General features: G+C 36.0%; 1 long non-coding RNA gene across 11 annotated transcripts in view; it reads left to right on the forward strand.

The window, feature by feature from the left end:
• The window catches only part of LOC140620213 (uncharacterized), a 179,580-nt gene that overhangs the window by 8,392 nt on the left and 144,494 nt on the right, over positions 1 to 26,694 (forward strand). For 8 of the 11 annotated variants that reach the window (XR_012019971.1, XR_012019974.1, XR_012019972.1 and 5 more), the window contains exons 5-7: positions 1,990 to 2,259; positions 13,647 to 13,802; positions 21,696 to 21,869. This is a non-coding gene — a long non-coding RNA (uncharacterized lncRNA). Of the gene's footprint in view, positions 1 to 1,989; positions 2,260 to 13,646; positions 13,803 to 21,695; positions 21,943 to 26,694 lie in introns of all 11 variants that reach the window. The other 3 variants (XR_012019980.1, XR_012019981.1, XR_012019979.1) reach the window with 3 other exon arrangements.

Here is a 26,694-nt window from a genome sequence, read left to right on the forward strand (position 1 = left end):
TTCCCCTTTCACCAAAAAAAAGGCACACCTTTCCCCCACCTCTAATCTTACTGTGTTAACATTGCCCCAGGACGGAAAAGGGGCGTCAGAGACACGTAAAATGTCCCTAATTACTTGGTAGCTACACTTTTGCAAATGGTTTTCAGCTTTAGCTTTCAACAAAACTGAAGGAGGACTTAAACCAAAGTGTCAGTTAATCATTAAAAGTAGTTTTCAACAATAGATCACTAAAGGTTTTTTACACATAACTTAGAGGGAGTTTAAAGAATTTTGTGACATAGCAAAAACAAAATCCCTTCTATTCCCGTCTTAATTTTTTGTGAACAAATATTCTCAGCACTTCTTCCGAAGAAAAGGAATAGAATGACAAACCCTTTCTCAGCCCAGCAAACATATTCTTACCACATTAATTAGTTGAAGAAACTTGGCTACTTAAAAAAATGTATTTTCAATATATGTTTATATCATGTTTAATATTAATATATTTATGTTGCTTTGTCCAAATGTGCACTAGCAATTATAATGGTAACTCATTTCAGGGTATAACATTTAGGATTATATAAATTTTTAAAATTGAATTTCAATTGATAATAGACTTCTGAGTTTAAATGTCATAAAACTGGAAATAGAATGGAAATAAAGAAATAATGTAAATTTTTCAAATGTTAATATATTTTTAAACGAATGATGGTGGGTATTAAATAAATATGGTATAAGATTCCATTGGATGGATTTTCTAAGATATTTTATTTTGTAGTGTCAATATTTATAACATGTCAGAAATGACATTCATTACAACAATTTGAACTTATAATGAAAATATTTCAGGTGCTACCTTAAAAATGTATAAAAGGGTACATAGTATTTCAGAATTATTTTGGGGAGGACACTGGCCTATTTTTCACCAGCTGATAGTGAAATGGAAAAAAAAAAAAACCTAGAAAAATTTTCATAAAGTTAACTTTGTTCAATTTAAAAGATCTTAAATTATATACTTTCTCATTGTTTAGACTTCATATATGTTTTGAAATTTTGATGTTAATGGATGGTAACCTTATTTTTAATGTTCTTTTCTTCATTTTTTCCTTAAAATGCTTTTATTTTTTTTAATAATTTTTTAAAGATTTATTTATTTATTTATTTATGATAGACACACAGAGAGAGAGAGAGAGGCAGAGACACAGGCAGAGGGAGAAGCAGGCTCCATATACCAGGAGCCCGATGTGGGATTCGATCCCGGGTCTCCAGGATCATGCCCTGGGCCAAAGGCAGACGCCAAACCACTGAGCCACCCAGGGATCCCTAAAATGCTTTTAAAAAGCATTTATTTAGTTATTTTTACTAACTCAACAAAATTCAAACCCCTGAGGGAACCACTGGTCTAATAGAATGTAAAGAGGAATGTTTATTTTATAAAACAATATTCTGGAATTACTGAGGAATGGAGATAACCAGTTTACTCCCTAGTTTAGTGAACATAGCCAACAAGCACTTTAGAGACTTTTTTTTTTTTTTTTTTTTTTAGTTTTTACTGTGTACTAAATATTTATTTATTTGAGAGAGAGAGGAAGAGGGAAAGGGAGAAGCAAACAACCCATTGAGCAGGGAGCCCAACATGGGGCTCAATCCTAGGACCCTGGGGTCATGACCTGAGCTGAAGGAAGATGCTTAACCAACTGAGCCACCCAGGTGCCCCCCAAATTGGTTTGAGATAGTGTCCAAAATCTAATATATCTCGAATATAGTGAATGAACCCAGTTTTGGGATGCCCCAACCTGAGTTATAGATCTGAGACCATATTATTTGAGTTCAACAAATTATTTCTATTTCTCAAAATCCTAAGCTAGTGGATCTTCTGAAGACTTTATCATAAACTACAGATTACATACCCACCAGCCTCCCAGGTCTACTGAGAACTCAGTAGTCATGATGAAAATAATTTCATAAAAGATGTAATGATAATCTAAAAACCCTTAACACAACTTACAGAAATGAAGACGAAGCCCTTGCAAGCATTCGTGATCAACCAACATAAAATTTGCCTCAAACTTTGAGATATTACTCCTGCAACAAGAGCCATAAAGAATGGCCGCACCATTATGCCTCTGTTCTCAGAAGGAGTGGACCAGACAGCGTGGGTGGAGAAGGAAAACTCCATAAGCGCCTTTGGATCAACTGCTCAAAGTTTTTGCACTACTTACTACTTGCAAGGGTTTAGCGGAGTCTTCCGCATGAACAAGGATAGTTGGCATGAGTGAGGTAAGTTGTTTTCCTTTTGGTGAAATGAGAATCAATTCATTAATTTTGGCTTGATAAGTTTTTTGACTGCTCTGAGATATATTCCCCCAGGCCAGTCACAGTCAGTGTTGTACTGTGCAAAGTTATTATGCCTCACTGGTCAGTGGAACAATTAGGCTCACTGAACAAGTACAATTCAGGTCCAGGCTGCTTTTTTTCTTCTGTTCAAGGAACCTAACCTAACAACCGTGGGATTCTGTTGTTGACTCTTTAAATATTTCAGGATTTTCAGGTTTGCTCAAGAGACACAAATTATCAATTTGAGATTCAGAGACTTCTTCCTGCTTATGTGCTTGATACCACATTCGTTAATATATTCATGCCTACAAAGATATCCACAAATGATGGGCTTATGGTTTTACGGTAGAGGACTTCAGTTTTCATCTTGCAAAGACTTGAGAAAATTACTTTGTATCTCTAGACCCTAGTTTTCTCGTTTCTAAAATGGAGCTAATAAGGACACCTGGGTGGCTCAGGGGTTGAGCATCTGTTTTTGGACCAGGGCGTGATCTTGGAGCCCTAGGATTGAGTCCCATATTGCGTTCCCTGTATGGAACCTGCTTCTCCCTCTGCCTGTGTCTCTGCCTCTCTCTGTCTCTGTATCTCTCATGAATGAATAAATAAAATCTTTAAAAAAATAAAAATAAAATGGAGCTAATAATAGAAAGGCAGTAACCTTATAAATGTGTTGTGAACATTTAATGAAATTCTATATGTAAAGCACTCAGCTCAGTGCCTAGCAAAATAAGCCAACAAATTAATTTATGCAATTCTTTGAACACTACATGCCAGGTAGTAGAGATGGGTACCAGAGATAACATAGTGAGCAAGAATAGACAGTTCTGGGATCCCTGGGTGGCTCAGCGGTTTAGCGCCTGCCTTTGGCCCAGGGCATGATCCTGGAGTCCTCGGATCGAGTCCTGCATTGGGCTCCCTGCATGGAGCCTGCTTCTCCCTCTGCCTGTGTCTCTGCCTGCTTCTCTCTCTCTCTCTCTCATGAATAAATAAAATATTTTTAAAAAAAAGAATAGACAGTTCTTGCTCTCATGATGCAAGAGGAAGAGGAAGTTGACCATCAATAATCACGAAAACAAATGTAAAGAAGAAGGGAGGAGAGATGAAGGAGAAAAATGTGGTTTTGGAGCTTATAATAACACTTGGCATTTTGAGAGTGATCAGAGATTTCTCTGGGAAAGTGGTATCTGAAAGATAAGTAAGAGTTAACTCAGAGAAATGGAAAAGAGAGATAGCCTTCCAGCCTGTTTAGAGGCCTGGAGAAGAATGAGGTTTGGAGGATAGAAAGCAAGCACCAGTGGATGGAGCAGTTGAGGAGGGAGCAGGATGTGAGTAAAGGTAGGCTTGTGATGAAGTGGATGTGATCCATTGAAGAGCAGTTTTAAGTTTGTTTTTTTGATAAGAACAATGGGAAACTGCTAAAGGACTTTTGAATGCGGTAGGAAAAAGGGACAGCATGAAGCACCATGATCAGATATGGATTTTCAGATCATCTTGGCTGTAGATAACGGATAAGATGAGGACTAAAGGAAATAGAGGCTATTGTAAGAGATGATGAAAACTTGGACTAGATTCATGATGGTAAAAGTGGAGAGAACTGCACAAAATTAAGAGATATTTTGAAGGGAAAGTTTATATAAGTTGGTGATGGATTGGATATGGGGATTAAAGAAGAGTAAAGTGTGGAGGATGACTCTTAAGTGTCCGACACCAATCACTAAAACAGATAACATCGAAGAGCAAAGTTTGGGGGTAAAGTTATGAATTCATGTTTGGAAATTTCATTTTGAGTCTCCTTTGAGATATTTATGAGAACATGTTAAGTACACTAGAGCTCATAGGATATATATGTATCATAAATATACATATATGCATACACACATTCACATACATTTATGTCATCTGTGGATAAGTGGTGACTTCTGCATCTGTAAAATGGGCACACTAATCCTGCCTCACAGGAGTGTTGTAGGAATTAGTTGGAGAAGATGCACATAAAGTGCCTAAGTATATGTGTCAATAATTGTGCCAGGCCAAGAGATGGAGGAAAAGAGATGGACCTGTGCCACTAGGTCCAGTAGTAGCAAAGTGATATGGAAATGCCTAAGGAAATTATTCAGGGAGTGTCAAATGAATGGCAGCCAGAATCTAGTGTGATAAACACAAGAGTTTGCTATATACCACTCTTGAAGGTTGATCACTAGATTCTATCAGCAAGCTACCTAGGTGTTTTCTAAATGAGCAATTACTGAATCTGAAGTCTGGGAAGGCTCTTAGACTAGCTACGACATTAAAGTATTCAAGGCAAGTTTTCAGGGAAATTCATGAGCATTTATTGAGGGTCGCTAGTCCAATGTGGTAAGGTCAATGAAAAATTCCTGGCGCTGAAGAGAAGTTGAATACAGAAAAAAGGGAGGTGGTATGTACTAGGAGGAGTGAAGAGTACTGAGACTTAACAAAGCACAGATCTCTAAAAGCACAGCAGGATGAAAGGAGTGAAATTCTCTTAGAATTAATAACATTTGGGGAGTGATTATAACAGGGTATGATAATGGATAGGTTAAGGGGCCAAATGATGGAAACCAAGTAAATAATGGGATCTATCAGAAAATTGTAAGCAGGGAAATGCTTGGACTTGCTTTTAGATAGAAAGGTTCACACCAAGATATAGACCAAGCATGGAATTGAAGATTGGAAGAGATAGGGTTATCAGTTATGATGCTATTGCAGTAGAACAGGTAAAAGACAGAAGCCTGATGTCCAGGGGGCATTTGGAAAGTAGTCTGGACTGGAGATACATACAGTGTATAGACTATACTATACTATATAAATATTGTGGTATATCATAGTATATGCTATACATACCGTAGTATAATGTGTATGTACTATATACACTGTAATATCTATTATACATATAATATATAAATTATATATATTATATGTATATCCCCAAACATACTTATGTTATGATTATCAGCTTATAATAGGTAATTTAAATCAATGTAAATAAAATTAATTAAGGACAAAGTGAAAACAGAAAGAGTTTAAGAAGGATCCTCTGAAACAGCATCATTTAAGGAATAGGTGTAATAAGAGGATCCTGAGGTCTCTGATCCAATAATCCTCATTCTTAAAAGTTCTTTATGTCTAACTTAGATATTTCATGCTGTAGCCAAAGTCTGTTTCTTCTCTCCACTCTCCAGTTAAGATAGAAAGCAACTGTTCATCATCTTGTATATAACAACCCTTCCTATGCTTGAATACTGTTATTAAGAAACCTGGTAGTCTTCTCTAACTTAGGCTAAATAATTTCTAGCTCCCATTTTCCCAACCCTTTAATCATCTCTGTGACTCTCTGTTGAATCCCTTCCACTTTCTCCACATCTCTCTTTGGCTTGTGGAGTCCGTTGCTGGACGTTGTGCTTTTGAGATTCACTTTGAGGATCATGGAAAAACTTTCTTAAATTTTTTATATGGTAAATTCGTGCATTCCAGTGCTATGCTTGGATTTGCTCCATGTCAAATACAGGATTTGTAGTAAGCCTGTTATTTTGGCTATTTGTGCCTAACTGGCTAAATTTTTGTATCTGTTGTTAACATTAAATCCTTGTTTATTGTAACATTTCGAAGAGATCATTCTCAATACTGTGATTGAATGAAATATGTTTATGTGCCTGGTCTCAGTTTGGGTAGGAGGTAAAAGCTTTGTACTCCCACATACTTGCATAGGATGACATAGATCAAGCACATGTTCTTTTCCATCTTCCCTTTCTTGTTTAAGCTGTAGAATCAGATTAAAGTGTGAATGTGAAGGAACCTCGCTTGTTCCACATATCTGTCCCCAATACTCCATTGTGAGCCCCCTCAAGGAGGAACTGAATTCTGGTTATCTTTTATATTCTCACTTCACTTTTTTATCTCCAGGAAAATCACATTTGATGCCTGCCTTAAATCAAGTGTGAAAAGGGAAGGTCTTGACCAGCAATGGCAGTCAAGTTCCATCTTGTTTGTCAGCTTCAATTGACTGATAGCAATTTAATTATTGCTGATTAGAAGGATTCTGCAGCAGAGTCCTAGATCATCAAAAAATATTATGGCAAATTAGAATTGTCGAAAATTAGAAATGTAAATTGTCATAGCAATTGTTTACCTTGATTGGACATGGGACATAGGAGAGGAGGCACAAGTAGCCCATATTTGCTGTTAAAAACAATATGCCTTCATTCCTATGCAATGCCTTGGTCCCAGACAAGTAATGGCCTACTTCTATGAAAAAGAAAATAGCACTTTGTTCAGTTTATAGATCATAGTGAAAACAACAGAAGATCTCAGAGGTCATGGCCCTACTTAAAAAAAAAAAAAAAAAAAATCCACCCACTCATTTGGCCCAATTACATAAGATCTATCTTTAGTAGCTCTTGGAAATTGTGTCAGTGCTAATCTGCATGGTTGCCACACATGATTCTAAAATGTCATTATAAGAGTTTTATTCATGGTTCTTTTCTTGAAGCTGCTCAGAAAATAGTTTTGATTTAACTTAAAAGTAAACAAAAATTGGAGTTTTAAAGACTAATCAAGGAATTCAGCTGCTACTTTAAAAGTTCCTTAAGAAATCTTATGGTACTATTGCTAATTGTTACTTTGATAGCATATTGTCAAAAGATATATTAATAGACAACTGAATCACTAAAAATTTGGTGATATCTCTGCTAGACAGGTAGAGGTTGATATAAAAACTGAGCTAAGAAGTAGAACAAATCTGAAGAATTATTATGTTAGAGGGTATTGTTGTGCCCCTGGAATGTAAGAGACAGTCCTGATGAACTGTCAATATATTTATTTTTAGATATTTTGTTTGTCTTTGTTGTTTTGTGCTTCTTCACTTAATATGAGCCTCCATCTCTAAGACTCAGAAGATAACCTCAAAGATACAGAAATTAATGATGAATCAAGTAGATTGATCCAGTCATGGGGGGTATTGGATCTAAAGTCCTCAGTTAATGGTGAAGATAAACACTCTAAAAGTATAACTTCACAGTGAGTTGAGAGGGAAAAATTCTCTCTACAATCTTTCTGAGTTGCTTGACCCATTGACATGATTTTAACTATCACTTGATAATGTCACTAAGTCTACAGCTGTACCTCAAAACTTTCTGCAGAGCTGCTGATTGGCTGCTACATCTATGCTTCGGTTACATCTCAGACTCAACAAATCTAAAATTTTTGAAGTCATTACTTCCTGTGAAGCCTACTCCTTCTCCTATATTCTCTTTGTACTTGGTATGGTGCTACGCTTCACAACTGTCTTTATCTCTCCCATTTTCTGTGTGTCCCATATTCAATCAATCACCAACTTTTATGCATTTTACCTCCTAATTAGTTCTTGAAGTCTTTTGTCTTTAACTCTTATATTTTCTGTGTGTCCCGCATTCAATTAATCACCAACTCTTATGCATTTTACCTCCTGATTAGTTCTTGAAGCCTTTTCCTACTCCGCACCTCTGCTATCACTGTCCTAATTTTAGGCTCTCATCTCTCATTCTGAATACTACAGTATCCTTTAACTAGTCTTCTAGTCTCTGGTTTGGCCCTGTCATTATCTTACCATTTTTCTCTCCCTATTTAAACATTTCAGTGAATCATCATTGCTTGTGAGATAAAGTTCAAGCTCCTTAACATGGAATTCAATAATTCTATGATCTGGCCTCCATCTGACTTTCTGTTTTAATCTCTTATCATTTCTCTCCACTTCTTATCATACTTTGCTCTCTAACAGTGGTGCTATTTCTATCTGGAACACCCTCCTTTCTACCCTCTTTCTCATCATTTGATTAATTACTAATTATTCTTTAATAAAGCCTACCTCAGTTATCATCTCTTCCTAGAAAGTCTTTTCTACCTACCTACCTACAGATAGACACACACACACACACACACACACACCTTTTTGCCTTCATAAATACTCAGGACCCCTACCTATCATTACCCTTACCACATTATATTAACATGCAGAGGTATGAATTTCTCTTCACCACCACGCTGCTACAAAGTCTCTAAAGGAACAGCATCTCTCATATTTAGTTTTGGACTATCCATAACAGACTAACATAGTGTCTTTCACTGGCAATCTTTCTGTAGATGTTGATTGAAAAAAATGACAGTGTATCATTTATTAGTGCATGCAGTAGAACATAATTACAAGCAATAATATCAACTTGAATTTGCAACAGATTATATTGATATAAATAATATAAAATATAGTGACTAAGCAAGGATAATAACTCTTGTTTGTACTTTTAAATCCCCTAGAAATCACTGAAACCTATAATTCAAGGGAATATAGCAAATATGAATAAGTATAATTATATAAGCCAAATTATCATAAATGACTAAGTAATATATTTAAAGGTTGCTAACCAAATTAGAACTATTAAATAACACACTTCTAAATAAAAGTATTTTGACCAAAAAAACACTTTCCTGGAGAAGTACAAGCCCCTCTTAGAAGGGAAATCTGCAAAAATCTATTACTGTTATTCAAAGCACAGGACAATTAGAATCATCAGTATTACAAAAATAAAAAGAATGACTAGTTATGCCCTATTCTTTCCTTCATTGCTAGTCTTCAATAAAATACATCATTTGAGTTCTAAAAGTATATATTTTTCTCTCAATAATACAATTTCCATTTTGAATGAAAAATTTTAAGTTAATTATAATATCTTTATTTTCCCTAAATTATCTCCTGGGCCTCCTCCCACCCACAAAAAGGAACCAAGATACTAAAATAAAATGAACTGGATAACAATTTGTTGTTTGTGGGAGTCTTGGAATCTAGGCCTTCCCTTGCCTGGTAACTTTCCCTGTTTATTCCCCAGGTTAATTATTTTTCCTGCCAGCATGTTTTATGGTTGTGCATGTTTGTTAAATTGTCTACGAACTTGTGCAACAAGCTTATTGAAAAACCTTAAATCTTATAAGACAACTACAATTTTTTTTAAAGACAACTATAATTTGAAGGTCAGTTAAGTTTTAGTTTTGAAACCTTTACTAATATTTTTGTTTTTAGAAAGAAAATCATGAAAATACTTCTTTGCTTATTTTGGAATACCTGGTGAATTTTAACGATTCATTCTTTGAATGTTTTGGTTATTGTGCATTCTGTTTTTACTAGACTATAAGTTATTCATATTTTGCTCACAGAAAATTATGCAAGCATATGACCGAGACTGAAATACCCATCTGCCCAATCTTCAGTTGATTAGTAGGGATGTTGGATGAACGTTAGCACCCTCAGAGACTTCAGTAAGAGGATACTAAGAAGTTGGAGGGGCCACAGTTTTCCGTTAGAGGTCTTTGTTGTTTCATTTAATTTTTGCTGTAGATAAATTTAGAATGAGATCATTTAATGTAAAATTTAGTTTTCATGTCTAAGGGACAATCTGAGTAAAAGGTGCCTCTTTCTTGAACTCATATGAAACAAAAAGATGCTCTGTCTTAAATATGTGCAATTATGCCTCTGTGCTTCTTTCTAAAGGACCTGTGCCTACTTTCTAAAGCGTTATTATTTTTTTAATAATAAATTTATTTTTTATTGGTGTTCAATTTGCCAACATACAGAATAACACCCAGTGCTCATCCCGTCAAGTGCCCCCCTCAGTGCCCGTCACCCATTCACGCCCACCCCCTGCCCTCCTCCCCTTCCACTACCCCTAGTTCGTTTCCCAGAGTTAGGAGTCTTTATGTTCTGTCTCCCTTTCTGATATTTCCTACCCATTTCTTCTCCCTTCCCTTCTATTCCCTTTCACTATTATTTATATTCCCCAAATGAATGAGAACATATAATGTTTGTCCTTCTGCGATTGACTTATTTCACTCAGCATAATACCCTCCAGCCAGTTCCATCCACGTCGAAGCAAACGGTGGGTATTTGTCATTTCTAATGGCTGAGTAATATTCCATTGTATACATAAACCACATCTTCTTTATCCATTCATCTTTCGATGGACACCGAGGCTCCTTCCACAGTTTGGCTATTGTGGACATTGCTGCTATAAACATCGGGGTGCAGGTGTCCTGGCGTTATTTTTAACACTCATTCTCTTTCAGTTCGATAAAGTAAAAAATATTTAGATATTCAAGAATTTCATATAGGTTTATTTTTTGAAAATTAACTTTTACAGTCAGAATAATAGTTCATGACTGTCAAAGGTTCTTAATAGATACGTGTTGAATCAGTAAACAAAGCAACCAATGACATGAAAAAGATGATATGCTTTAAAATTTTCATGTAATCTTTTAAATATGTTATTCTGGACATCTGTTGTTTTGTCAACCAAGTAATTGTTCTTCTCGGGTAGCCCCTCCCTTGATTTCTAACAGAACTGCCAGGTTCCCGTGTGACACTGCTGGACATAGTGGTAGACACTTGAAACAAGCTGGTTCAATAAATCCCAGGATTTTTGAACTTTTGATCTAGAAAATAAGATCAGTCGCTTTCTAATGGTTGAAGTTATGAGGCATAAAATCTGGCTGGTGTTAGTGGTAGCTTAGCAGTCTGAAATGTGGGCTCCAGATTAAAAGTCTGCTATGGCCAAAGGTGGGACAATATGGTCATCAATAAAAATAGTAAATGCAATGGATTGAAACAGTCAAATATGTTAGAATCGATGGGTTTATAACGCTACCAAGAAATACTAATTGGGTACTTTAGGGAATCAACTCATTATTTTGAATACTAGTTAATAAAGGAAAAAATTAAGGATTTACATTGCCTTCCTTAAATTTACTGTACATTAATTAAGATAGTTAAATAGTTAATGAAGAAAATTTTAATCTATAGAACTATTCCAGCTAATAAACAGAGAAGGAATAATAGAACAGATTACCCTCAACTGCAGGCCCTGTGATGGGCTATTTGCAATATAAAATCTATTAGCCATCCGTGGTTATTGAGCACTTGAAATGGGGCTGGTCCAAAGCAAGATGTGTTATAAGCAGTGATGTGCTGGTAAATGTTTAATTACTGGCTCTCTGAGATGGAAAAAACCTGCTTTGTGATATTTGTTGTGGTGTAAATACTACCACCATAGCCAATGTTTAGCTATCAATGGGATGTTGTGAATGTAGAGTTCAGATGACAGCTTTCATGGGCCAGTGCAAGCAGGTTCTAACACATACCAGCTATGAATGGAAAAAACACAGGACTTTGAAAAATTTTATGAAAGTAAGAATATAAAATATCTCAATCATTTTTAATAAATGTTGAAATGATAATATTTTAGATATATTGAGTTAAATAAAATATATTATTAAAATTATTTTCACTTTTTAAAAATAGGGGTACTAGAACACTTAAAATTACATCTGTGGCTCATTATATTTATCTTGGGCAGTGCTACTATGGACAGTAATCATCACTAACTGCCAACATACCAGGTAGATAGGTAGATAGACAACCAGTTATTATGTGACTCCTGATGGAAGTATATAACACCACCTATGAAGCAGCCTTTTCAAAGAACCAACCCTGTTACAAGATCAATTTTTTAAAATAATTACTAGGTTAATAGGAAATACTGAAGTCAGAAGAACATGTTAAATGACATCATAGGGCTGTAGTCAGTAAAGTCTAGGAGGTAGGATATACCGTAGGACCAAATTTCTTCAACAGATATGTACATTACAAGGGAGAGAAAGAGAAATGAAGGAGGACCTATACAATAAAAGAGACTTGAGAAACTGTCAACTGATTATAATTTGTAGACCTTACTGGAGTCTTAACTTAAACAAACATATTGTATGAAAGAAGTCCTATTATGAAATTTATGGGACAAGTGGAAATTTGAACACTGACTGGATAGTTGATGATATGAAGATTTTGTTGTTAGTAGTTTAGATGTGATGATGGCATTTTTATTATTTTTTTAAAATCCTTATTTTTTAAGGATAAATACTATTTATAGACCAAATGTTACCATGTCTGGAATCGCTTCAAAATAATATGGGAGAAGATAAATGAGTGGGGTTATATATGAAACAAGGTTAGTCATGATTATTGTTGAAGCTTATCAGGGGTAGTATGTTTACTATTAACATGTTTAAATTTTACCATAATAGAGTTTTTTTGAATTTGTAAAATAGTTAGGTATAAATGTATTTCCATCTTTTGTATATGTTTGAGCATTGGATCTCCTACGTACAGGAAAGTGTTTGAGTACTTAGAGGTATATGAATCCTTTGTCATTTACAAGGGATGTAATAGGTATCATGTATTATTCCGCTATATATGTATTTTTAGAGCAATAATAATATTCTTGGTGACTGTCACCAAAAGTTATTTCTAAATTCCCATTTTACTTTTGTTCTTATGTTTTATGCCATATGTCCGTTTCTATTTCAAATGTAACTATTTAGGCCTTATCTAACCTAATAAAGTATAGGCTCTTAAAAAGAGAGAGAGAGAGAGACACTTAAGAGATATGGTGATCAAATGTAATGTTTGGATAACTTTTGGAACTCAATGCAAATTAATCACCTGTAGGAAACAAAAGTTATGAAACAACTAGATATTTTAATATCGACTGGACATTTGATGACTTTTAAAAAAGATTTTATTTATTCACGAGGAACAGAGAGGCAGAGACATAGGCAAAGGGAGAAGCAGGCTCCTCCCAGGGAGCCCAATGTGGGACTCAATCCTGAAGCTCTGGGATCACGCCCTGAGCCAAAGGCAGATGCTCAACTGCTGAGCCATCCAGGCGTCCCTGGATATTTGATGATGTTAAGAAAATGTTAATTGTTAAGTCTAGGGACACCTAGAACCAAAGTGAACATAAGTTGATGATTGTTATAGCGTGTGTGTGTCCTAGATTGTCATAGCTAGATTAGTCCATTCACAGGATTCATTGTACTAGTCTTTCTACTTTTGTGTATTTATTTTAAAAATGTCCCATAATAATAAGTTAATGGGCTCTAGCAATAGACTGCTTGGATTTGAATCCCAGCTGGGCCCTTGTTATGCTTATGACCGTGAACAACTTACTCAGAGTCATCATCCTTATCCATAAGATAAAAATGTTATTTGTATCTACCTCATAGTATGAAAATTAAAGTAATTAACATAGAAGTAGGGAAGGAGGTAGATGTGAAAAGGCACAGAGATTTGAGACAGTCCCCCACTGTCTCACTGACTTGATGTGATTGAAGTCCCGGTATCCAACTCCCCAAGCCCATATTACTCTCTTTAGGTCCCATAAAACACTCCAGAATCCTCCTAATCAGTTCCCCTTTTTACTCAAATAGGTTTAAATTTGTGTCTCTGTCTCTTGCAGCTTAAACAGTGCCAGCTAATAGATAAACATATATTTTTACTCTAATATCCTGTGAATTTGAAGTTTGCTGTGTGTGGGCTGGGAGCAGCCTGTCTTTGACTGGTTACTTGTCTGGAGTTGCTACTTGGGCTCCAGGATGGTAGCCTCTCAGCTTGGGTAAGGGTATTTTATATTTAGATGAGAACTTCTTTTGTTACCTGATTTGTTTGATTGAGTCTTAAGATTAACTTGACTGCTCTAAAATATTATCTATCTAGATGTTTGTCTGTTTATATATCTGTTTATATATCTGTCACCTATTTTTAAATATTTCCTTCATTCAACAAATGTTTGTTGAGGGTTTTCTGGTGCTGGGTACTCTGGGTACTCTGGTAGAAACTGGGGGAGATGGCAGAGAAGAAATCAGCACTCCACACATCTTATACTTCAGGGAGGGTATGATTTAAGAGTACATCTGACTGCACTAGCAGAAAATCTTCCTGAGCATGGAGATAGCTCTGGGTCTCACATAAAGTGAAGTTCATTCACAGGGGCAGGCAGAGCAGGGCCAGAATTAGGTTGAAATGAATAGAGGCACTTACTTCAGGTGTGAAATTTGAGGAACTGCCAAAGGACTTGGTAATTAAGATGAATAATGGTTTACTGTTATTTGGGGGGAGGGGAGTGCCCAAAGGTTATTTATTGATAGAATAAGTTCAGAGAAAAATTTCAGAGCTTAATATTCAAACTTCACGGCATGTCATGATCTACAATTTCATTTAAATTAAAAGGTTTAAGGTGGCTTTGATTCTTCCAGGAGTTGTATGTCTGAAATAATAATACTTTGTTTTTCAAAATTCTCTAGAGCCAGTTAACTTCCAGAGTATCATGATTTATTGGGGGACATGAAATTGAGACCATTTTTATCTCTATTTATTTTATCTATACAATAAATTACTGTAGAGATTAGCAGTATTTTATGATTGATAAGTGAATATAATTTATGGGACTACTCACTAAAAATTTATTTTTACTCATTGGCATGACAAATTTTTAAAAGTTTAGATCAGGGATTTGTAACTAGGAGCAATCTGGCCCCCACCCCACTCTTCCCAAGAGGGGCAGGGTCCCATACCTCCAGGATCCTCTCAAAACAAAACAAAACAAAACAAAACAAAACAAAAAACTTAACAGAGATCACTATTACTATTCTCAGCCAGTGAGTTTCAAATCTTCCTTACTCACAATGGGCTTATACAGCACATCCCCTACCTCATTCTTCAACTGCTTACAAACTGCAAATTGAATTTATGATATTCATTCCGCATACAATTCTCCTTCCAGCTGGGGTCTCAATACCACTAATTAATCCCAGTTTCTTACTCACTTTGGAAATACGGCCATTCTAGAAACCTTCATATCTCTCATAAGCTAATACAATCAGTCATCAAATCCTATTTATTCTATCTCCTAAATATTTCTTGAACCCATCCCATTCTCCCTACCCAATGAGATACATTGCCAAGTCTCATCTGTACTGTTGTAATGACCTCACCCTTGACCCCTCTGCCCCTAGTAGTCCTTCTGCATTTAAATTGATTTCTCTCCAATTTGTTTTCCACCAAGCGGACGTAGTGATTTCTTTAAAATACAGGTCTGGTGTTGTCCTTCTCTGATTTAAAACCCTTAAATTCTTATTCATTGCTCTTAGGGTAAACCCCAAATCTTTAAGTCCCTGTGTGATCTCCTTCAATCCATCTCCCCACTCTCTTTTCCATGTTCTATCCAAAGTGGTTCTTTTCCAGTTTTCAAATACCATGCTGCTTTCTCCCTTAAGACATAATGATGTAACATTGAATGTAATGTTCTCCCTGTTCTCCCTACCTACTTACTTGCCTGACAAACTCCTATTTACTTTTCAGGTTCTAACAAGTGTCAGTTGCTAAGGACCCTCCAGAGTAGCTCAGGTCCCCAACTCTCAATGTAGCCTGTGTTTTCTTTCAAAGCACATATATATTATATCTACTGCTCCACCAGTTCATAAGGTTCTAAAGAACAATTTCCCCAGTGCCAAACACAGCATCTGACTATTTGTTGCATTAATGAATAAACGAGTATCTTTAGCTGTGGTTCATTCCGTACCCTGCCCATTTCCCTAAATGACTACTGTAGGTATAAATTTTCCTTTCTCATGTGTTTTTTCATTCATTCTATAAATAATTGTTCTAGGTACCACTTTCTTTTTTTTTTTTTTTTTTTTTTCTTTTTTTTTTTTAGGTACCACTTTCTTTCAACTTATTTGTAGTTCTTGTTTATGTTTCTCAGGATATCGTTCATAACCAAACAATTCGTAAAGTTTTTTTTAATAATAAATTTATTTTTTATTGGTGTTCAATTTGCCAACATACAGAATAACACCCAGTGCTCATCCCGTCAAGTGCCCCCCTCAGTGCCTGCCACTCAGTCACCCCCACCCCCCGCCCTCCTCCCCTTCCACTACCCCTAATTTGTTTCCCAGAGTTAGGAGTCTTCCATGTTCTGTCTCCCTTTCTGATATTTCCTACCCATTTCTTCTCTCTCCCCCTCTATTCCCTTTCACTATTATTTATATTTCCCAAATGAATGAGACCATATAATGTTTGTCCTTCTCCAATTGACTTATTTCACTCAGCATAATACCCTCCAGTTCCATCCACGTCAAACAAATGGTGGGTATTTGTCATTTCTAATGGCTGAGTAATATTCCACAATTTGTAAAGTTTAAGGTTTCTACCCAAACTTGCGTGCTAGTCACTGTACACCTACCACTTACTAGTTGTGGGGATTTAAGGCAAGTTAATTAGTTATATAATTAGAGGGCTATCATGAGGCTTAAGTAATAGAAGGATAATAAAACAATTCATAACACCTAGTTGGAGTTCCATGAATTTTCTTTTCTGTCTGGCCTCCATGGTTAAGGAAAAGGGACTCAGTCCTTGTGCCCTCCAGGGTGTGATTCTGAATCCCTTTTCCCTAAACACTAATCAGATAGGTCTCTGGGCTGAAATTCAAAGCGATCTCTCCAGTTTTAATCAATCCCTTATTAACGTAATGAGTAATTAAGTTTTTTATTTGGTGAGTAAAAATTGGGCCTGAGTTCTGTAATTTAGGCTGTTATCTATGTGCTTAACAAAGGAGAAAATTATAATTTTCTACAGATCTTATTCCATCTTTCCCACAACAATCAAATACAAAATCAATTTAGTGGTAGGATATGGAGTTGATTCTTGAGCCTGGAAGCCCATCCATTAAGCTGTTCTACTAATGCAGGCATGAGGTGAGGAGGGCCTCTTGGCAGGACTAGAGAGAGGGGAGAGACAGGAGAAATATCCTAAAGGGAGGCTTTTTCTGATGATTAACCTAAAGTAGCTACTCTCTATTTACCATTTTGTTCTAATTTTCCATGAAGCACTTAGCATTATCTGACATTTTTCTTGTTTACTTCTTTGTTTATTAACTGTCTCCTTCCACTAGAATGTAAGCTCCAAAAAATAAGGAACCATGTGTGTTGTCTTTGCTATTAGAGACCTAGCACCCAGAGCAAGACATAGCATAAAGTAACACTTGGTATATATTTGTGGAATGAATAAATTGTTACTAGAAACAAGAGGCAACCAAATATAGTCAAAGTAATTTCAAAGTTTAAAGCGTGATCAAGGTAATAAAGTACCAATAACAAGGAGACATATTCTTATAGAAGGAGTAGGGAGGTTTTTGTTTTACTTTGTTTTCTTGTAGGGGGAGATATGAGTTTTAATAGTTTTAGACATGTTGAGTTGAAATGATGGGAAATCCTGAAAGGTGAAAATTTCCAACAGATGGCTATTTACACTATGGGATTAATTTTTAAATTGAGATTTAAACAAAACAAAAGAAAACCCTCTTCTGGTCCAGGCTCTGTCCTAGGCTGTAAGGACAAAAGATGAACAACAAGCTTTACTTTGGGAGCCCATAACTAACAGGAGGAAATAGATAACCAATTATGATATAAAAGTTTCAGTAATATAATGATAGACAAAGTGAAATGGGAACACAGAGGAGGGAATATATTACAGAAGTCCAGGATGTCTTCCCAGGGTGGAAAGATGAGTATTAAGTTCTAGGAAAATAAAACTGGGAGGAAAGCCCTGAGTTTGATAGTACTATTCATGTATAACACATGGTATATGCTCCACAAATCACTGCAGGTGACCAGTGGGCATGAAGTAAGGTACTAGTTCATTTAAAAAGAGAGAATCCATATCATTGTCTATTTTGCTGATATTAGCAACCATACTTCTAAAGAATTTTTAGTAATATAAGAAAATGTTTTTACTTAGACTGTTTTTAAAAAGTAGAATATAAAATTATGCACACAATTGGATTCTAAAGATTTATTTTTTTCGTTTAGAGTTTCCAAATGTCTCACAAAGGGAATATATTAATCACGCCTTTCCCCATTTATAACCAACACGTTTATCAAAGTAGCAGAAATAAAATAGGAAAACAAAGAAATGGAAGAGGGAGATATATAAGAATATTAGTCATAATTGTCTCAGAATGGTGAGGTTATGTGTGATTTTTGTTTCCTTTATACTCTTCTGAAATGTCAAGTTTTCTACAAGGAACTATAATTGAAACATGAGAAAAATAGATTCCATTTACTTGCTCATTAATTCATTTAACAAATAAGTATGTGTTTAGCGCTTATTACGTGCTTAGCACGTGCTAAAATTAGAAGCTTGGAGGTTATTTAATATAAACAATTTGTTTGAGTTATTAGAAAGACTCAGAGAGGGGCACCTGAGTGGCTCAGTTGGTTAAGCGACCAACTCTTGGTTTCGGCTCAGGTCATGATCCCAGCATCCTGGGATCAAGCCCCAAGTCAGGCTCCCTGCTCAGCGGGGAGTCTCCTTGTCTCCCTCTCCCTCCAACCCTACCCCTACTAGCATTCTCACTCTCTCTCTCAAATAAATTAATTAATTAAAAAAAACAGAACTCCGAGGACATATGACAACCTTAGGTAGATAGGTAGTAATCGGACTCAAACAGGGATCACTCTCCTCTGGTTCTGGACTTTCTTTTTTATCATCTTAACACTATGTGCAGGAAGGAGTGATTTGACCAACCACATAATCAAATAGCAGTATGTCCCTTACTGGATATCCTTCCATGATGTATCCCTTGTTACACTAACTTTACATTCTGCATTCAGAAGTTCTATTTTGTAAATACCATTTCTCCATTCTGAAACTTTTACAGGCTGCTCTTTCCCTCTCAAATAAAGTTTGGACTTTTCTACCCTGACATTCAAGGCCTTCTTTAGTCTGGTTTTTGCATATTTTTAATATATTACATTTGGTCTGCTCATTGCTCAGATACAGAAAATAACAAACTTATCATGTGTGATTTTCATGCTCCATGATTATTCTCAGCTTTCCAAATATTATTAAGTAATTTTCTCAACAGAGGTGTGTGGTCAGAGGGAAAGACAGCTAGTGCCTAATCAATGAACAGGACTGAACCTTAAACTATAGAACATAAAAGTTTAGCTTCTGTTGGGTCTCTACTTAACAGGTGTATGATCATTGGTAAATAATTTTGTCTTCTTTGAAAAGCCTATGCACATTATAGGATTATTGTTCATTTCTTCACTTGTAAATTCTCATGTAATGAGTTTTTTATTACATATTTCCTATTCACCAAGCTCTGTGTTGGGGTCTGGGCATTCATCAGAATCAGATGGGCATAGTCTCTGTGATCCTGGATGTTCAGGGAAAAGACAAAAGCACCAAGTAAACTAGTCACTACAAATTGTGACAAATATGAAGAAAACAATAAGAGAGCAAGAAAGGGAAATTAAGAAAGAAATAGTATGATAATATTTTAGCAAAAAAATGAGGGGGAAGTAGCTTAGCTAATGGTAGGGAATAGGTTTTTTAAGTAGAATATTATGTACAGAACCCTGAGATGGGAAAGGCTTTGTAATACTTGAAGAACTAAAAGAAGACTCTAGCCAAGAATGAAGTGGAGAGGACAATGGCATGAGATATGCTGGAGATGGGCAGGGACCGGATCCTGAGGGCCTTACAGGCCATAATAAAACATATAAATGTTATTCTAAGGGTTAACAGATAGCAGGAGGGTTTTAAGCCAGGGAATGACATAACTGATTTAAATGGTCTTACTTTAAATGGAGAATGGAATGAAGAAAAATCCAGTAATTGTAACCCAAGGCCGCAATAATGAAAGCCCAGACAAAGGAGTGACAGTGAGTATAGGTAGAGAGAGAGAAAAGGAGAGAGAGAGAGAGAGAGAGAGAGAGTAGACATACTTAAGACATATTTTTGGAGGTAGAAATTGTGAAGATGTTATAGAATAATGAACTGGACAAATTAAGTAAACTACAAAATACTGTGAACACTTAGAGTTTTACCGCCACCCCTCTGGGCCTTGTGGAACTGAGAGGGCAATAAGGATTTCTTCTGCTGCCAGTGAGGCTTTCTTGTGTCTGCTCTTTGTATACATACTGGATCACGTGTCCTATCCAACTAAATCTGCTCTTCTAAAAAATTTACCTTTTTCTTAAACTCATTTATTCAAAAACTATTGAGCTCTTAGCATTAATCTAAAGGTAAAGGATTTGAATATAAGTTGATCCAAAATATGATTTATATATTGTTTTCATTCAAAGATATTCTTTAAAAACAAAAGAAGCTCCTTTATCAAACTATGAGAATTGTGTGCTGGCATAAGCAAAGTATGTTGATGGAGAATATAAAAACAAAGTCATAATTTGCACTAGAATTTAAAGTCGCAGAGACTCAGTATTTTTATATCTAACTAAGGAATAATGAGCTGTGTAAAGATTATTAAAGATGACCATTGCATAGAAATAGGTCTTTGATTTTAGAATCTTTATTTTACCAATAAAATGTAGTACTGTAAATTAATCTTAGTAAATTTCCCTACCTTAGTAAGCTCAAATATGCTTCTAGACAAACAAGTCCCCCTACCTACCAAAACAAAATGAAAGATGCCTTTTTTGTTCCAGTTTAACCTCATTGTTCTTTGAGGAGGTCCTGAATTTCAAATAGATCCAGTCATTCCAAAATAATGATAAAATCTAAACAATCTACCTACTTCAAGTTCTAGCCTTTGTTTAAAGTAAGTGGATTAACATTTTCATTGTTGGGATTTTCTCCAATCTAGGTTTGATAGGTTATCAGCAAAAAAAAAAAAAAAAAAAAAAAAAACCACCATGGCAGTCCTCCTTAGCTCATTCCCCTCACTTTATCCTCCCATTCCTAAACCCTTTTCTTTCTTCTAAGATGATAGCATTCTTTTTTTTTTTTTTTTTTTAACTGCAGGCAATGGTCTAATACCTCCCTTTAATCACAGTTGGAAAAGTTTTTCTTTGTTGAGAAGCTTTTGACAAATGTTTGCCTAATATTAAAGTGCAGATGTCTCTCTAAATTTTGTAATATGGAGAGCGTTAATGATTTCTGTTCTTTCCCTATCACTTTTTTTTAGAGCACTTGTGGTACGAGACAGACCAAAATAAAATTTTCAAGAGTTCATGCTTCTAACCACCCCAAGGGGTGGCTCATTGGTCTCCTTGTGCTTCATGCCTAAAGTTGTCTGTTTTCCTATGTAATCTTTTTCACTGCATTGGCCCCAAAGGAGAAAGTAACCTAAGTCCTTTTAACAAGTCTATACATGTTATTTGGGAATAGGAAGACTGTTTCAATGCCATGATCAGTCCTTGTCATCAATAGATTATACCTCCTTTTCTTTTTTCCCACTTCTTAATGATCTGGTCAAGTATACATTCTCTCTCTCTGAATGTTTCCTAGACACTGAAATGTATAGCTTACATAATTTCATTATCTCATCAATAATGGCAAATTGAAAAGCAATTATGGTAAATATTGATCTATGTTCTCTGATATGCAATGTAAAGTCATTTTATATATGTAGATATATAAAATATATTCCATTTATTCTTGTCTCTCTTCCTCCGTCTTTTTTTCCTCTGTCTTTTCTGACCAGATGTCAAGTTCATATCAGCTGTTATCAACAAGACCATTTCTTGCACAAGGAAACACATCTACATTCTGACAAAAATGGTCTTCTAGGAATGGCAGTTTTAACCTATATCGTTGACTTTCTAAGCCTTTCCCCTTGGAAGGTGCCAGAAGTTTCACTGTCAGCATGGGGATAAAGGTAATTGAGAACTTTTGAAACTGGAGAGGCAGTTACATGCAGCAGAGCTGGCCCAGAAGCAGCATTTCAGAGGGTAGGTTCTTTCCAGTCTGAGCTGGAGAATCTGAGCAAGATACTTACTTAGCTTATCTGGGCCTTGGCTTCCGTCTCTGTTAAATAAGAATAATACTTTATAGGTTCAAAAGTATATCAGCGCACTTTATAAAATATGTTAATTGTTGCTATCACTCAGTTAAAAGTAAAGGCAACAACAAAATTTTAAAAGTAAAGGCAAAAATTATAAATAAAGAAATAAAAGTAGGAATTTGAAAAATCAAACTTTGGAGGCTCTGGTCCAACAATACCTTGTCCTAATCTGAATTTCCCACCTTTCTGTCATTAACTTGCTTTGCATTCTTCCTCTAAACATATGTGTGAAATAATATATATTCTCAGTTGTGTTTTTATTTATTTATTTATTTTAATTTTTATTTATTTATGATAGTCACAGAGAGAGAGAGAGACAGAGAGAGAAGCAGGCTCCATGCACTGGGAGCCTGATGTGGGATTTGATTCCGGGTCTCCAGGATCACGCCCTGGGCCAAAGGCAGGCACCAAACCGCTGCGCCACCCAGGGATCCCCTCAGTTGTGTTTTTAAAGAGCTCTACAAATACCTAGAACTCATTAGTCATTCACAATTAGAATGTTTTAATGGGAAGTTAAGGCAACTACACTGAGAACATAGAGGAGTTTTATTAAGGAAGAACATAGCAATCATTAGGAAATACGACATTTTCAAGGAATTGGATCAGGCCCAAACAGAAGGAAGCAGTGAGGTCTTGGGACAGCACTGGGATCTTAGAGAATCACCAGCCGGAGAGAGAAACAGGGAGAGAAAGATGGAGATAAGACAGACTTCACATCTTGTAGAATTTTCCTCTTTATGTAGAAAATGGGGGAAAGCTTTCTTTATTCCTCTATCCTCAGTAATTCTTCTAGGACTCAGAATTCAAGCAAGTAGTATATATATATATATAAGATTAACCAGGTTTTTGTGCACTTGCCTAGGAACTCAACCATCACAGTGTTTCTGAAAGAAAAAATGTATTCCAACTTCCAAAGAGCCAACCCTCAAATGCATTTTTGGAATGCAATCTGTTTGAAAGTGAAATAACCAGGCAGCCTGTATAAGTTCTCTTTTGAAAGAGTTTGCAGTTAGAAACATATCAGCTTCTGTGAAAAACTGTTTTCTAATGGGGGCTAAATCTTTTGTAGCTATCTTATATACTTTCTGGAAGGAGATGGACTATAAATATATACATGAGGTGTATAGATTAAAACATTTAGGTAGATTTTAAGATTTTCAGGACATAGCTGTAGAATACTTTCTCCATATTCAGACATCCTGGAGATCTTTTTTTTTTTTTTTTTTTTCCATAGCCCTGAAATCAACTATTTACTTTAGTATATAACAGGCCTTTCTTAAATATATCTTAAGAATAATCTCATCTATAATAAATCATATCTATATGAAAAAAAGCTCGGCAAAACGTGTAATACTGTAGCCATGTCCATGGTTTATTAAACCCTCTCTGGAGTATATAGAATTGCTTATACTTACAATTTAAAAATTAAAATGGCAGGTTTGGGTGAAATAATTTCCAAGGTTCAACAAGTATTTGAACTTTTTCCGATCAGGAGAGTTATAACTTAGAATTTCTCCTATAGTAATTTTACTCAGATAAATGATATGAATAATGAATTATTCATTACTAAATTATTCCAGCCAACTTATTCTTTTTACACCCTAGCTTATGACTGCAACCCTAGTAAAATTCGTGTTCAAGAAAAGAGATAACATATTTTTCTTCCTAAGGGGTAGTCACCCATAAGTAAGGTCCAAACCAGGACACTCTTCTCCAGAAAAATGCTAAACCAGACACTAAGCATAGAATAGGACTAACGTGGGAAATCCTGACTCTGGTACTCTGGCTGCCCAAATTTCCCGCTCAGCACGGTGTGATCTGAGAGGAGGTAGTGTGAATTAGTGCAAAGAACTCACTGACCCAACTGATTCAGGTTCTCTGCTAGAGAACTGACACATCATCCACCAGCTCTTTAAAACAGGAAACTGGAGAAAGCTTTCCTTCACCTCCGCCTTCCAACCACTGATCAAATCTTGCTATTTTCACTTCTTACTTCCATCCACTTCTATTCACTCCACTATCACTACCTTAGTTCAGGTCATCATCGTCCATCACCTGCATGATCACAGCAGCTTCCTATTGGTTTTCCATTACATCCTGACCCCTCCAATCCATTCTTCACATCAATGCCTAACTAGTCTTTCTCAATTGATCATTCTCCTTCTTAAAATCCTTATTAGGTCCCCATTGTCCTCAGATCAATCTTTACCTTGTCCTGTAAGACTGTCCATAATTGGATACTTATCTCTAGCCTCCCCCTTCATCGCTCCCTGCCCACTCCACCTGCACACCATGCTTCAACATATTGAATTTTACCCAGTTCCTGGAATGCACCTCCCATTTAACAATATTTTGCTTAAACATTTCCTCCTCCATACTCCCCATTCTAGCCCCCCATCCCACTCCTGTGCCTGAAATTCCATCTTCATTACTTACATCTCATCTTAGAAAAGGCTACCAGAAAGCCTACCTCCCTGTTGGCCCCTAGTCCTTCTTATGCACTACCATCACAATAATCTCTACTTCTCTCCTCAGAGCTCGTATTCAAACTGTGGGTTGCTTCTTTGTCTGAAATCCCACTGGACTGTGATCTCTGTGAGGGCCTTCACTTCAAGTTTTCCTATCCTTGACTTTCCAGCAACCTGTTTTACACAACACATCAAGAAAATCCGTTTGCTTCCAAAAATGCCAACCTGACTTTGTGCACATTCCTAATCCCCAGCTTTCAGTCCCAATTTTTATGTTTTTTTTGCAGATCACAGTAAATAGCTAATCATACCATCTTGACTCATTCATTTTCTCCCATGCTCTAGGGCTTCTCCTTCAGTGGAAACGAATACCATGTACCTTATGAGTGCCTTAGGGCAAACAACATATGGAAAGGAAAATTGGCTTATTGCCATAAAAAACACAAACTCAGCAGATTTTTCTTTCCTCCTAAATTTAACTCAATGAAGAAAAGTGCTTACATCACCAAAGCTTTAGAGACCCCAGGGAAGTCACTGACAGCTGATTTCTCAATCTCTCCCCAAAGTACTGTAAAGGGCAAATGCCTCCAGTTTTAGGATCCATGCATTCACAAATTGGTGAAGGTGCTTAAAAATCATAAAATACTATGTAGAGATTCATTAAGACATGCTTATGATCACTATATTCTTATTTCAAATTTAAGACTGTCCTTCAAACACAAAAGATATAGAAGCATAGGCTCCCCCTCAATTGGAAGAATACCCTGGAAGCACAACAATTCAGCTATGTGAAATAGACAATGAGGATAAGTTAGAGCAAACAATATATATAGTGATCTTCTGGAATTCAAGTATGAAGATGGCAACATCCATCCCTGGCTAAATGCATCCACTTCTCTATGAGCTCTATCTCAGGTCATACCGTTTTTAAAATCTCATGGCCAGACAACGACAAACTAGATGAAATGTCATTTGGAACCAGTGTGCCCAGAGTTTAAAAGAAAAAATTTTTGCCCCTTGGATCCTAATTTCAGTAACTCATTTTTTCCGTGGATATTTATTTAAGGCTGGTTGAGAAGGGTGCTGTGATGGTCCAAGCTACTATCGATACATAATTGACTAGAGCTGTTAGAATAATTGATCATATTTTAGGTAACTGTTTAGTATACTAGTATTCTTTCTGTATTTTGAAAGAATTCATTTTAGAAATTACTTGAGTATCTGGGAAACACAAGTGCTTACTTACATGCAGCATGGGTTAGCACTCACTGTAATTTAGATCGTGAGTAGCCTACCCTGTCCACTTTTTTCCTACTGCAATTAAGAGGAAATCTCATAATGTCCCATCCTGAGTGATCTGGTCTTGCTTGTTTCTCCAGTTCTACCTCGTTCCTTGCCCAGTATGCTGTATCCACACTGGACTTATTTCAGGTCCTCAAACACTTGAGAGTCTTACTTGGCTGGACCTTTTGCACATGCTGATCAGTCTGGAATGCTATGCTCTTACCTCTTTCCTGGCTGGCTGCTTTATAGACCTTAGATATTCGTCTAAAAGTAACTTTCCTAGAAAAGCCTTCTTTGACTATCTGTTTCCTCTCTCCTGTTTTTCTCTAACATAGCCCCAAGATTTTCCTTTCACAGGGCTCATACAATTTGTTATTATTTGTTTGTGTGTTGTCTCTTTCCTACTAGACTATAAACACCTTGAAAGCAGGAGCTGCATCTAACTTATTCATTATTTAATTCCTAGCACATGGCCTGGCACAATGCCAGGCTCTCAATATGTATTTATTGAATGAATGTATGAATACTGGATTGGAAAAATACACATGATGTTAGTTCTGTGAATTAGGCATTGCTTTGTATGGGTTTATATTCTATTAATCTCAACATATATTTAGAAGAAATATTCATATAGCATCAGTATTGAATCATAAATACAAAGATATTCAGACTTACAGTAGTAAAGATGATTTTAAAATAGTTTTGAAGAACACCAGTTCTCCAAGGATTTGTGGCCACTAGAATAGATGTGGAAGGTTTAGAAGATTGTATTAAATCTTGCTTATACTGTGACATAGCCTGGAAATCATCTTAATCATCTTTTCATTCTTTCAGTCATTTTTTTTAAAGATTTTTATTTAATTACTTGACAGAGAGAGAGAGAGAGA

This window comes from Canis lupus, chromosome 28 (genome assembly GCF_048164855.1).
Source record: "Canis lupus baileyi chromosome 28, mCanLup2.hap1, whole genome shotgun sequence".
NCBI classification, from domain to species: Eukaryota; Metazoa; Chordata; class Mammalia; order Carnivora; family Canidae; genus Canis; species Canis lupus.